Source organism: Sturnus vulgaris, chromosome 26 (genome assembly GCF_052056855.1).
Source record: "Sturnus vulgaris isolate bStuVul1 chromosome 26, bStuVul1.hap1, whole genome shotgun sequence".
NCBI classification, from domain to species: Eukaryota; Metazoa; Chordata; class Aves; order Passeriformes; family Sturnidae; genus Sturnus; species Sturnus vulgaris.
Window position 1 is genome coordinate 6,574,965 of NC_142268.1, and position 11,463 is coordinate 6,586,427.

The following is an 11,463-nucleotide window of genomic DNA, read 5'->3' on the forward strand; positions in this document are numbered from 1 at the left end:
GGAGCAAGCTGAAGCACTGCTGCTTGTGCTGCTCCTTGGTTCCCTTGCAGCCCGCTCTGAAAGCATTGGCGGTCACTTCTAGGCGCCGAGTTGCACACACACAGCACCACGCTAAGTGCCGCGGAGAAGGGAAATCCAGAGTGCAGCGAGGAGCTTGACGTGGCTTACGTTCAGTAAGGAAAAGGTGAACCTAAGCACTGCCTCTTCAATCTGGCCGCCTCTGCTCTGGTAGCAACTTTTGCAAGTCGGCAAAGGGAGCCGCGAGTATGTAGAACGGAGGGCAGCGAGACGCCGTGTGTTATGCGCCCTTTCAGGGCTGCTGACAAGGGGCTACTTTAAGAACGCCTTCTTCGTCCTCGCGTCCTTCTCGCTTCGTTCTAGCTGCATGGAGTACAGCACAGCGAAGGAGTGAAGACGGGCACTGCCCCAGCTTTTGCCCTGGCGTGCAACGGCTGTGTGCTGCTTTTCCAAGCAGCAAGAGCACTGAGAAGTGAAAGCGATTGTGAAGGAGCTCTTTGGCTGCTCGTGTGCTCTTCGCTGCACTGCGCCGCTCGCAAGCGGCTTCGTTCTTCGGCGTCTGCCGTCCGGAGAGAGCTGAACTGCAGCGGTCAGTTTCAGCTCTGCCCAACAGCGTGCTCTCAGTTCTGCGGACAAGCACGCCCTGTTGCCTTGGCTCCGAGTGCAAAGTCCCTAGCGAGCACTCACTCAGTGCAATGCACCCAGAAAGACGCTCTCGCTCGTCTTTCAAGGAGCGATTCCTAACAGCAGAAGCAGCAGAGGCACAAACTGGATGACGAGAAGGGACAATGTAGAACACGTCTCTGTCCTGGCACGTTGTCGTGTGCGATATGTCCCTCCGGGTCTTCGGTCCTTGCGAAGCTCTATGTACTGCGAGCGCAGCTACTTGCAGCTGAGAAGGACCGCGGAGCTAGCAGCGAATTCGGAGAGCGCTAAGCACGAAGTCAAGAAGCGAGACGTGTCCCTGCAACGCGGTGCTAAGAGCAGCTTCCTGGCGGCGGGGGCGAGCCCCGGCCACAAGACATTCTCGTCCTGGCAACGGATCTCTGTGAAGGGCGTAGGCGAAAAGCTTTCGTTTTCCATTCGAACTGCGAGAGAGGCAGACTGTTACACGGAGCTCTGAGAACAAAGGTGCACGCCCTAGGCTGGCTTGGGCAGAAGAAGCGTTCTCGAGCTCTTGGCTGCCGGCACACTGCTGGGTATGTGGCGCCCCTGCAGCGGCTTCTGGCCGCCGACAAGTGAAAGGGGAGCAAGGCGTGGGCGAGGGCGGTGAACGAAGCGGCAAAAGCGCCGTGCTTGTGTGCACCACGTTAGAGGCTACTAGGAGAGGAAGGTGGTTGACTCTCGCTTGCCTTCCCAAGTGCCCTTAGCACTCGGAAGGAGCAAGCTGAAGCACTGCTGCTTGTGCTGCTCCTTGGTTCCCTTGCAGCCCGCTCTGAAAGCATTGGCGGTCACTTCTAGGCGCCGAGTTGCACACACACAGCACCACGCTAAGTGCCGCGGAGAAGGGAAATCCAGAGTGCAGCGAGGAGCTGGAAGTGGCTTACGTTCAGTAAGGAAAAGGTGAACTTAAGCAGTGCCTCTTCAATCTGGCCGCCTCTGCTCTGGTAGCAACTTTTGCAAGTCGGCAGAGGGAGCCGCGAGTATGTAGAACGGAGGGCAGCGAGACGCCGTGTGTTATGCGCCCTTTCAGGGCTGCTGACAAGGGGCTACTTTAAGAACGCCTTCTTCGTCCTCGCGTCCTTCTCGCTTCGTTCTAGCTGCATGGAGTACAGCACAGCGAAGGAGTGAAGACGGGCACTGCCCCAGCTTTTGCCCTGGCGTGCAACGGCTGTGTGCTGCTTTTCCAAGCAGCAAGAGCACTGAGAAGTGAAAGCGATTGTGAAGGAGCTCTTTGGCTGCTCGTGTGCTCTTCGCTGCACTGCGCCGCTCGCAAGCGGCTTCGTTCTTCGGCGTCTGCCGTCCGGAGAGAGCTGAACTGCAGCGGTCAGTTTCAGCTCTGCCCAACAGCGTGTTCTCAGTTCTGCGGACAAGCACGCCCTGTTGCCTTGGCTCCGAGTGCAAAGTCCCTAGCGAGCACTCACTCAGTGCAATGCACCCAGAAAGACGCTCTCGCTCGTCTTTCAAGGAGCGATTCCTAACAGCACAAGCAGCAGAGGCACAAACTGCATGACGAGAAGGGACAATGTAGAACACGTCTCTGTCCTGGCACGTTGTCGTGTGCGATATGTCCCTCCGGGTCTTCGGTCCTTGCGAAGCTCTATGTACTGCGAGCGCAGCTACTTGCAGCTGAGAAGGACCGCGGAGCTAGCAGCGAATTCGGAGAGCGCTAAGCACGAAGTCAAGAAGCGAGACGTGTCCCTGCAACGCGATGCTAAGAGCAGCTTCCTGGCGGCGGGGGCGAGCCCCGGCCACAAGACATTCTCGTCCTGGCAACGGATCTCTGTGAAGGGCGTAGGCGAAAAGCTTTCGTTTTCCATTCGAACTGCGAGAGAGGCAGACTGTTACACGGAGCTCTGAGAACAAAGGTGCACGCCCTAGGCTGGCTTGGGCAGAAGAAGCGTTCTCGAGCTCTTGGCTGCCGGCACACTGCTGGGTATGTGGCGCCCCTGCAGCGGCTTCTGGCCGCCGACAAGTGAAAGGGGAGCAAGGCGTGGGCGAGGGCGGTGAACGAAGCGGCAAAAGCGCCGTGCTTGTGTGCACCACGTTAGAGGCTACTAGGAGAGGAAGGTGGTTGACTCTCGCTTGCCTTCCCAAGTGCCCTTAGCACTCGGAAGGAGTAAGCTGAAGCACTGCTGCTTGTGCTGCTCCTTGGTTCCCTTGCAACCCGCTCTGAAAGCATTGGCGGTCACTTCTAGGCGCCGAGTTGCACACACACAGCACCACGCTAAGTGCCGCGGAGAAGGGAAATCCAGAGTGCAGCGAGGAGCTGGACGTGGCTTACGTGCAGTAAGGAAAAGGTGAACCTAAGCACTGCCTCTTCAATCTGGCCGCCTCTGCTCTGGTAGCAACTTTTGCAAGTCGGCAAAGGGAGCCGCGAGTATGTAGAACGGAGGGCAGCTAGACGCCGTGTGTTATGCGCCCTTTCAGGGCTGCTGACAAGGGGCTACTTTAAGAACGCCTTCTTCGTCCTCGCGTCCTTCTCGCTTCGTTCTAGCTGCATGGAGTACAGCACAGCGAAGGAGTGAAGACGGGCACTGCCCCAGCTTTTGCCCTGGCGTGCAACGGCTGTGTGCTGCTTTTCCAAGCAGCAAGAGCACTGAGAAGTGAAAGCGATTGTGAAGGAGCTCTTTGGCTGCTCGTGTGCTCTTCGCTGCACTGCGCCGCTCGCAAGCGGCTTCGTTCTTCGGCGTCTGCCGTCCGGAGAGAGCTGAACTGCAGCGGTCAGTTTCAGCTCTGCCCAACAGCGTGCTCTCAGTTCTGCGGACAAGCACGCCCTGTTGCCTTGGCTCCGAGTGCAAAGTCCCTAGCGAGCACTCACTCAGTGCAATGCACCCAGAAAGACGCTCTCGCTCGTCTTTCAAGGAGCGATTCCTAACAGCAGAAGCAGCAGAGGCACAAACTGGATGACGAGAAGGGACAATGTAGAACACGTCTCTGTCCTGGCACGTTGTCGTGTGCGATATGTCCCTCCGGGTCTTCGGTCCTTGCGAAGCTCTATGTACTGCGAGCGCAGCTACTTGCAGCTGAGAAGGACCGCGGAGCTAGCAGCGAATTCGGAGAGCGCTAAGCACGAAGTCAAGAAGCGAGACGTGTCCCTGCAACGCGGTGCTAAGAGCAGCTTCCTGGCGGCGGGGGCGAGCCCCGGCCACAAGACATTCTCGTCCTGGCAACGGATCTCTGTGAAGGGCGTAGGCGAAAAGCTTTCGTTTTCCATTCGAACTGCGAGAGAGGCAGACTGTTACACGGAGCTCTGAGAACAAAGGTGCACGCCCTAGGCTGGCTTGGGCAGAAGAAGCGTTCTCGAGCTCTTGGCTGCCGGCACACTGCTGGGTATGTGGCGCCCCTGCAGCGGCTTCTGGCCGCCGACAAGTGAAAGGGGAACAAGGCGTGGGCGAGGGCGGTGAACGAAGCGGCAAAAGCGCCGTGCTTGTGTGCACCACGTTAGAGGCTACTAGGAGAGGAAGGTGGTTGACTCTCGCTTGCCTTCCCAAGTGCCCTTAGCACTCGGAAGGAGCAAGCTGAAGCACTGCTGCTTGTGCTGCTCCTTGGTTCCCTTGCAACCCGCTCTGAAAGCATTGGCGGTCACTTCTAGGCGCCGAGTTGCACACACACAGCACCACGCTAAGTGCCGCGGAGAAGGGAAATCCAGAGTGCAGCGAGGAGCTGGACGTGGCTTACGTGCAGTAAGGAAAAGGTGAACCTAAGCACTGCCTCTTCAATCTGGCCGCCTCTGCTCTGGTAGCAACTTTTGCAAGTCGGCAAAGGGAGCCGCGAGTACGTAGAACGGAGTGCAGCGAGACGCCGTGTGTTATGCGCCCTTTCAGGGCTGCTGCCAGTAGGCTACTTTAAGAAGGCCTTCTAATTCCTCGCGTCCTTCTCGCTTCGTTCTAGCTGCATGGAGTACAGCACAGCGAAGGAGTGAAGACGGGCACTGCCCCAGCTTTTGCACTGGCGTGCAACGGCTGTGTGCTGCTTTTCCAAGCAGCAAGAGCACCGAGAAGTGAAAGCGATTGTGAAGGAGCTCTTTGGCTGCTCGTGTGCTCTTCGCTGCACTGCGCCGCTCGCAAGCGGCTTCGTTCTTCGGCGTCTGCCGTCCGGAGAGAGCTGAACTGCAGCGGTCAGTTTCAGCTCTGCCCAACAGCGTGCTCTCAGTTCTGCGGACAAGCACGCCCTGTTGCCTTGGCTCCGAGTGCAAAGTCCCTAGCGAGCACTCACTCAGTGCAATGCACCCAGAAAGACGCTCTCGCTCGTCTTTCAAGGAGCGATTCCTAACAGCAGAAGCAGCAGAGGCACAAACTGGATGACGAGAAGGGACAATGTAGAACACGTCTCTGTCCTGGCACGTTGCCGTGTGCGATATGTCCCTCCGGGTCTTCGGTCCTTGCGAAGCTCTATGTACTGCGAGCGCAGCTACTTGCAGCTGAGAAGGACCGCGGAGCTAGCAGCGAATTCGGAGAGCGCTAAGCACGAAGTCAAGAAGCGAGACGTGTCCCTGCAACGCGGTGCTAAGAGCAGCTTCCTGGCGGCGGGGGCGAGCTCCGGCCACAAGACATTCTCGTCCTGGCAACGGATCTCTGTGAAGGGCGTAGGCGAAAAGCTTTCGTTTTCCATTCGAACTGCGAGAGAGGCAGATTGTTACACGGAGCTCTGAGAACAAAGGTGCACGCCCTAGGCTGGCTTGGGCAGAAGAAGCGTTCTCGAGCTCTTGGCTGCCGGCACACTGCTGGGTATGTGGCGCCGCTGCAGCGGCTTCTGGCTGCCGGCAAGTGAAAGCGGAGCAAGGCGTGGGCGAGGGCGGTGAACGAAGCGGCAAAAGCGCCGTGCTTGTGTGCACCACGTTAGAGGCTACTAGGAGAGGAAGGTGGTTGACTCTCGCTTGCCTTCCCAAGAGCCCTTTCCAGTCGGAAGGAGCAAGCTGAAGCACTGCTGCTTGTGCTGCTCCTTGGTTCCCTTGCAGCCCGCTCTGAAAGCATTGGCGGTCACTTCTAGGCGCCGAGTTGCACACACACAGCACCACTGTAAGTGCCGCGGAGAAGGGAAATCCAGAGTGCAGCGAGGAGCTGGACGTCGCTTACGTTCAGTAAGGAAAAGGTGAACTTAAGCACTGCCTCTTCAATCTGGCCGCCTCTGCTCTGGTAGCAACTTTTGCAAGTCGGCAGAGGGAGCCGCGAGTATGCAGAACGGAGGGCAGCGAGACGCCGTGTGTTATGCGCCCTTTCAGGGCTGCTGACAAGGGGCTACTTTAAGAAGGCCTTCTTCGTCCTCGCGTCCTTCTCGCTTCGCTCTAGCTGCATGGAGAACAGCACAGCGAAGGAGTGAAGACGGGCGCTGCCCCAGCTTTTGCCCTGGCGTGCAACGGCTGTGTGCTGCTTTTCCAAGCAGCAAGAGCACTGAGAAGTGAAAGCGATTGTGAAGGAGCTCTTTGGCTGCTCGTGTCCTCTTCGCTGCACTGCGCCGCACGGAAGCGGCTTCGTTCTTCGGCGTCTGCCGTCCGGAGAGAGCTGAACTGCAGCGGTCAGTTTCAGCTCTGCCCAACAGCGTGCTCTCAGTTCTGCGGACAAGCACGCCCTGTTGCCTTGGCTCCGAGTACAAAGTCCCTAGCGAGCACTCACTCAGTGCAATGCACCCAGAAAGACGCTCTCGCTCGTCTTTCAAGGAGCGATTCCTAACAGCAGAAGCAGCAGAGGCACAAACTGGATGACGAGAAGGGACAATGTAGAACACGTCTCTGTCCTGGCACGTTGCCGTGTGCGATATGTCCCTCCGGGTCTTCGGTCCTTGCGAAGCTCTATGTACTGCGAGCGCAGCTACTTGCAGCTGAGAAGGACCGCGGAGCTAGCAGCGAATTCGGAGAGCGCTAAGCACGAAGTCAAGAAGCGAGACGTGTCCCTGCAACGCGGTGCTAAGAGCAGCTTCCTGGCGGCGGGGCGAGCCCCGGCCACAAGACATTCTCGTCCTGGCAACGGATCTCTGTGAAGGGCGTAGGCGAAAAGCTTTCGTTTTCCATTCGAACTGCGAGAGAGGCAGACTGTTACACGGAGCTCTGAGAACAAAGGTGCACGCCCTAGGCGGGCTTGGGCAGAAGAAGCGTTCTCGAGCTCTTGGCTGCCGGCACACTGCTGGGTATGTGGCGCCCCTGCAGCGGCTTCTGGCTGCCGGCAAGTGAAAGCGGAGCAAGGCGTGGGCGAGGGCGGTGAACGAAGCGGCTATGTGCCGTGCTTGTGTGCACCACGTTAGAGGCTACTAGGAGAGGAAGGTGGTTGACTCTCGCTTGCCTTCCCAAGTGCCCTTAGCAGTCGGAAGGAGCAAGCTGAAGCACTGCTGCTTGTGCTGCTCCTTGGTTCCCTTGCAGCCCGCTCTGAAAGCATTGGCGGTCACTTCTAGGCGCCGAGTTGCACACACACAGCACCACTGTAAGTGCCGCGGAGAAGGGAAATCCAGAGTGCAGCGAGGAGCTGGACGTGGCTTACGTGCAGTAAGGAAAAGGTGAACCTAAGCAGTGCCTCTTCAATCTGGCCGCCTCTGCTCTGGTAGCAACTTTTGCAAGTCGGCAAAGGGAGCCGCGAGTATGTAGAACGGAGGGCAGCGAGACGCCGTGTGTTATGCGCCCTTTCAGGGCTGCTGACAAGGGGCTACTTTAAGAAGGCCTTCTTCGTCCTCGCGTCCTTCTCGCTTCGCTCTAGCTGCATGGAGTACAGCACAGCGAAGGAGTGAAGACGGGCGCTGCCCCAGCTTTTGCCCTGGCGTGCAACGGCTGTGTGCTGCTTTTCCAAGCAGCAAGAGCACTGAGAAGTGAAAGCGATTGTGAAGGAGCTCTTTGGCTGCTCGTGTGCTCTTCGCTGCACTGCGCCGCACGGAAGCGGCTTCGTTCTTCGGCGTCTGCCGTCCGGAGAGAGCTGAACTGCAGCGGTCAGTTTCAGCTCTGCCCAACAGCGTGCTCTCAGTTCTGCGGACAAGCACGCCCTGTTGCCTTGGCTCCGAGTGCAAAGTCCCTAGCGAGCACTCACTCAGTGCAATGCACCCAGAAAGACGCTCTCGCTCGTCTTTCAAGGAGCGATTCCTAACAGCAGAAGCAGCGGAGGCACAAACTGGATGACGAGAAGGGACAATGTAGAACACGTCTCTGTCCTGGCACGTTGCCGTGTGCGATATGTCCCTCCGGGTCTTCGGTCCTTGCGAAGCTCTATGTACTGCGAGCGCAGCTACTTGCAGCTGAGAAGGACCGCGGAGCTAGCAGCGAATTCGGAGAGCGCTAAGCACGAAGTCAAGAAGCGAGACGTGTCCCTGCAACGCGGTGCTAAGAGCTGCTTCCTGGCGGCGGGGGCGAGCTCCGGCCACAAGACATTCTCGTCCTGGCAACGGATGTCTGTGAAGGGCGTAGGCGAAAAGCTTTCGTTTTCCATTCGAACTGCGAGAGAGGCAGACTGTTACACGGAGCTCTGAGAACAAAGGTGCACGCCCTAGGCGGGCTTGGGCAGAAGAAGCGTTCTCGAGCTCTTGGCTGCCGGCACACTGCTGGGTATGTGGCGCCGCTGCAGCGTCTTCTGGCCGCCAGCAAGTGAAAGCGGAGCCAGGCGTAGGCGTGGGCGAGGGCGGTGAACGAAGCGGCTATGTGCCGTGCTTGTGTGCACCACGTTAGAGGCTACTAGGAGAGGAAGGTGGTTGACTCTCGCTTGCCTTCCCAAGTGCCCTTAGCAGTCGGATGGAGTAAGCTTAAGCACTGCTGCTTGTGCTGCTCCTTGGTTCCCTTGCAGCCCGCTCTGAAAGCATTGGCGGTCACTTCTAGGCGCCGAGTTGCACACACACAGCACCACGCTAAGTGCCGCGGAGAAGGGAAATCCAGAGTGCAGCGAGGAGCTGGACGTGGCTTACGTGCAGTAAGGAAAAGGTGAACCTAAGCACTGCCTCTTCAATCTGGCCGCCTCTGCTCTGGTAGCAACTTTTGCAAGTCGGCAGAGGAAGCCGCGAGTATGTAGAACGGAGGGCAGCGAGACGCCGTGTGTTATGCGCCCTTTCAGGGCTGCTGACAAGGGTCTACTTTAAGAACGCCTTCTTCGTCCTCGCGTCCTTCTTGCTTCGTTCTAGCTGCATGGAGTACAGCACAGTGAAGGAGTGAAGACGGGCACTGCCCCAGCTTTTGCCCTGGCCTGCCTGTGCTGCGCCTTTAGCTGCACACCAGAACAATGGCATTTCTTACCCGCAAGGTAAAAAGGGCTTTAGTGTAGCCTTAGGAATGGCAAGTGCCTAGGCATTAAGTTGAGCGACCACGTATGAGGGAGTCTTTAGAGGTTTCCTCTCCCATGGCGCAGGTTTATTCTCATTTTCGTGCTGAACTGAAAAGTCCGGGCATGGCAAGTCTGCCCTGCCTTGTGCAGAGACGAACACAAATGTGGGGCTATGATCCTCTGTGTTCGGAGCTCTGCTTCCGCGTGTGTGGGCCGCCATGAGCCCGCAGCAGCCGCCGAGGACAGTGTGGATTGTGGATGAGGCTGGGCTGGCCCCCCGCCCCCCCGCTGGTCTGACAGCGGCAGGAGCTGCGTCGGAGCGGCATCGCCTGAGGGCCCCATGGGGGGCGGGGAGAGAGCCGGGAGTGACCCCGAGCGACACCGGAAGCGATATCCGTAGGGCCCGGAAGGCCAGCGTTGCCATCGAGTTTGGCCGGTAGGAGGCTTCTAAGGTGCTTTGAAAGGTGGAGCTTCTTTGCTCTAGGACAGTCTGGGAGAGCTGAGGGTGTCCAATCTGGAGAACAGAAGGCTCCAGGGAGACCTTCGAGCCCCTTGCAGTGCCTGCTGGGGCTCCAAGATAGCTGGGGAGGGACTTTGGAAAAGGTTCTGGACTCGCAGGACAAGGGGGAATAGCTTCAAACTGCCAGAGGGCTGGGGTAGATGGGATATTGGAAAGGAATTCTTCCTTGTGTGGGTGCTGAGGCCTGGCACATGTTGCTCAAAGAGGCTGTGTAGGAGCCCCATGGCAGGAAGCGTCCAGGGCCAGGCTGGAGCGGACATGGAGCAACCTGGACTAGTGGAAAAGTGTCCCTGCCCATGTCAGGATGTGGGAAGAAGAGAATCTGTCTCTAAGGTCGCTTCCAGTCCAAACCATTCTGGGATTCTAGGATTCATGGAAGGCCCTTTTCCAAGTGAAGTGTTGTATCTCTTGGCTCCCAGCTTGTAGTTGCCAGTTCTTCTGGAAGCAGGCGTGGCAAAGCAGCTGTGATGAGCCATGGGTTCTCAATAGGACGAGTGTGATATATTTGCAGAGAGGAAGGCTGCAGACAGATCTTCAAGGTCCAGGTAAAACAAGCAAAGGATTGAATAAAAGCCAAAGGTTGGTTGTGTTAGTTTGCTGGCTGTTGAAATGGCCCCAGGTCATTTTCAACATTTCTAATTTGGATTTGTTTGAGTAAAAAATGAATGTGTTACCTCCAGCGTAGGCTCTCCAATGCATCTCCATGTGCTCCCATCTCTTTGTTGTATATCGGGTTCTATTAACTGAAGACAGAATCATAACACAGTAGTAAAACATTTAGAGGCGTAGTTAGCCAGCTTCAGGAGTTTTCAACTCTGCTGTTGACTTTTCTGGTAACTGTAGGCAAGGCAACACAATCCAGTTACTCCACTTTTGCTCTCTGAGGAAAAGATGATCTTTTTTTTTTTTTTTTTCTTCTCATTTTGAAAATAGCCTTGAATGAAGAGAGTTATGCATGTGGCATGTAGGATTCATTATTTTACCTTTCTCTTCTGCTGTCTTTCGCGTACTAGTCTTTTTAAAATTTTTTTGTCGCTGTTCTCCATTCAGTAGGTTTGAAAGAATTCTAATTGTTGAGATGATGGTTCTTTGAAGGCTCACTTAGCCCACCTTTTGGGTGAAGGAAAGAAGAAGACAAGGTCCTCTAGGAAGAGTAAAAAGCATACTTTCAAGAGACATTCAGAGATGTCTGCTGATGCCATGCAATTACCGTGTAATCAGCAGAAATGTGTTGGAAAAACACCCATCAGTGACTTCACAAGAAAGCCACACTCAAGACAGGTAAAGAACAGAAGCATAAAACCCCAAAGGTATGAAATGGACAGATTTTCATTGGGAATGAGCAACTCCTGAATTCTTGGTTCTAGAACTAGGGGCTTGTAATAAATAGACTGTCTCCTTGCCAAACGTAAATTTGGTGTCATGAACTGCTCACTGCCCGTTGAAGTGCAGGGCTAGTAGACTAATATTTGCCATGGCAGGCATATTGTATGGCTTTCCTGTTAAAAAGAAATTGGTTTTGCTCATAGCAATCTAGATATGTACCCAGTCTGACACCTATTTTTTAGGCTATATTTCCAAGTAAATGGCTTCCACGATGATGCAGTAAGTTTATGTCATGAACAGGAATGAAGTGATTGCATGCATCCTTTTTTACCCTAAGCCAGCTGCTGAATAATGAAACAGAGACTCTCACTGACGCCAAGGAGTGCCCGTGCTTTTGGGAAAAGCACTGGGCAGATAAAGCCTATTTCCACATTTCTTGCTAGCGTCTCCTTCAAAGTTCATGGGTTTGCTCATCTTTTAGAGCTGTTCTAGATGTCTTTGTAGTTTACATGTACTAAATGTAGCAGGTATTGCTTTCATGGCGTCCTACTAGATTTGAAGTTGGGATCTACTCAGGCTTCAATGTCTCAGAAGAAGCAACGTTGATTCTTTGAATTCTGTTCTTGAACGTGAGAATGCTACTTATGTAGTTAATGAATTAATTAAATCGAATTCACTTGAATGGAAAAATTGTCTTGTTCATGTAGATTT

General features: G+C 55.5%; 1 long non-coding RNA gene across 1 annotated transcript; it reads left to right on the forward strand.

The window, feature by feature from the left end:
* Window positions 1-9,265: 9,265 nt before the first annotated feature.
* On the forward strand, window positions 9,266-10,610 carry LOC148221222 (uncharacterized). The gene is made up of 3 exons (XR_015808472.1): window positions 9,266-9,342; window positions 9,846-9,971; window positions 10,477-10,610. It is a non-coding gene; the product is annotated as an uncharacterized LOC148221222 (long non-coding RNA).
* The last annotated feature ends 853 nt before the right edge of the window (window positions 10,611-11,463 follow it).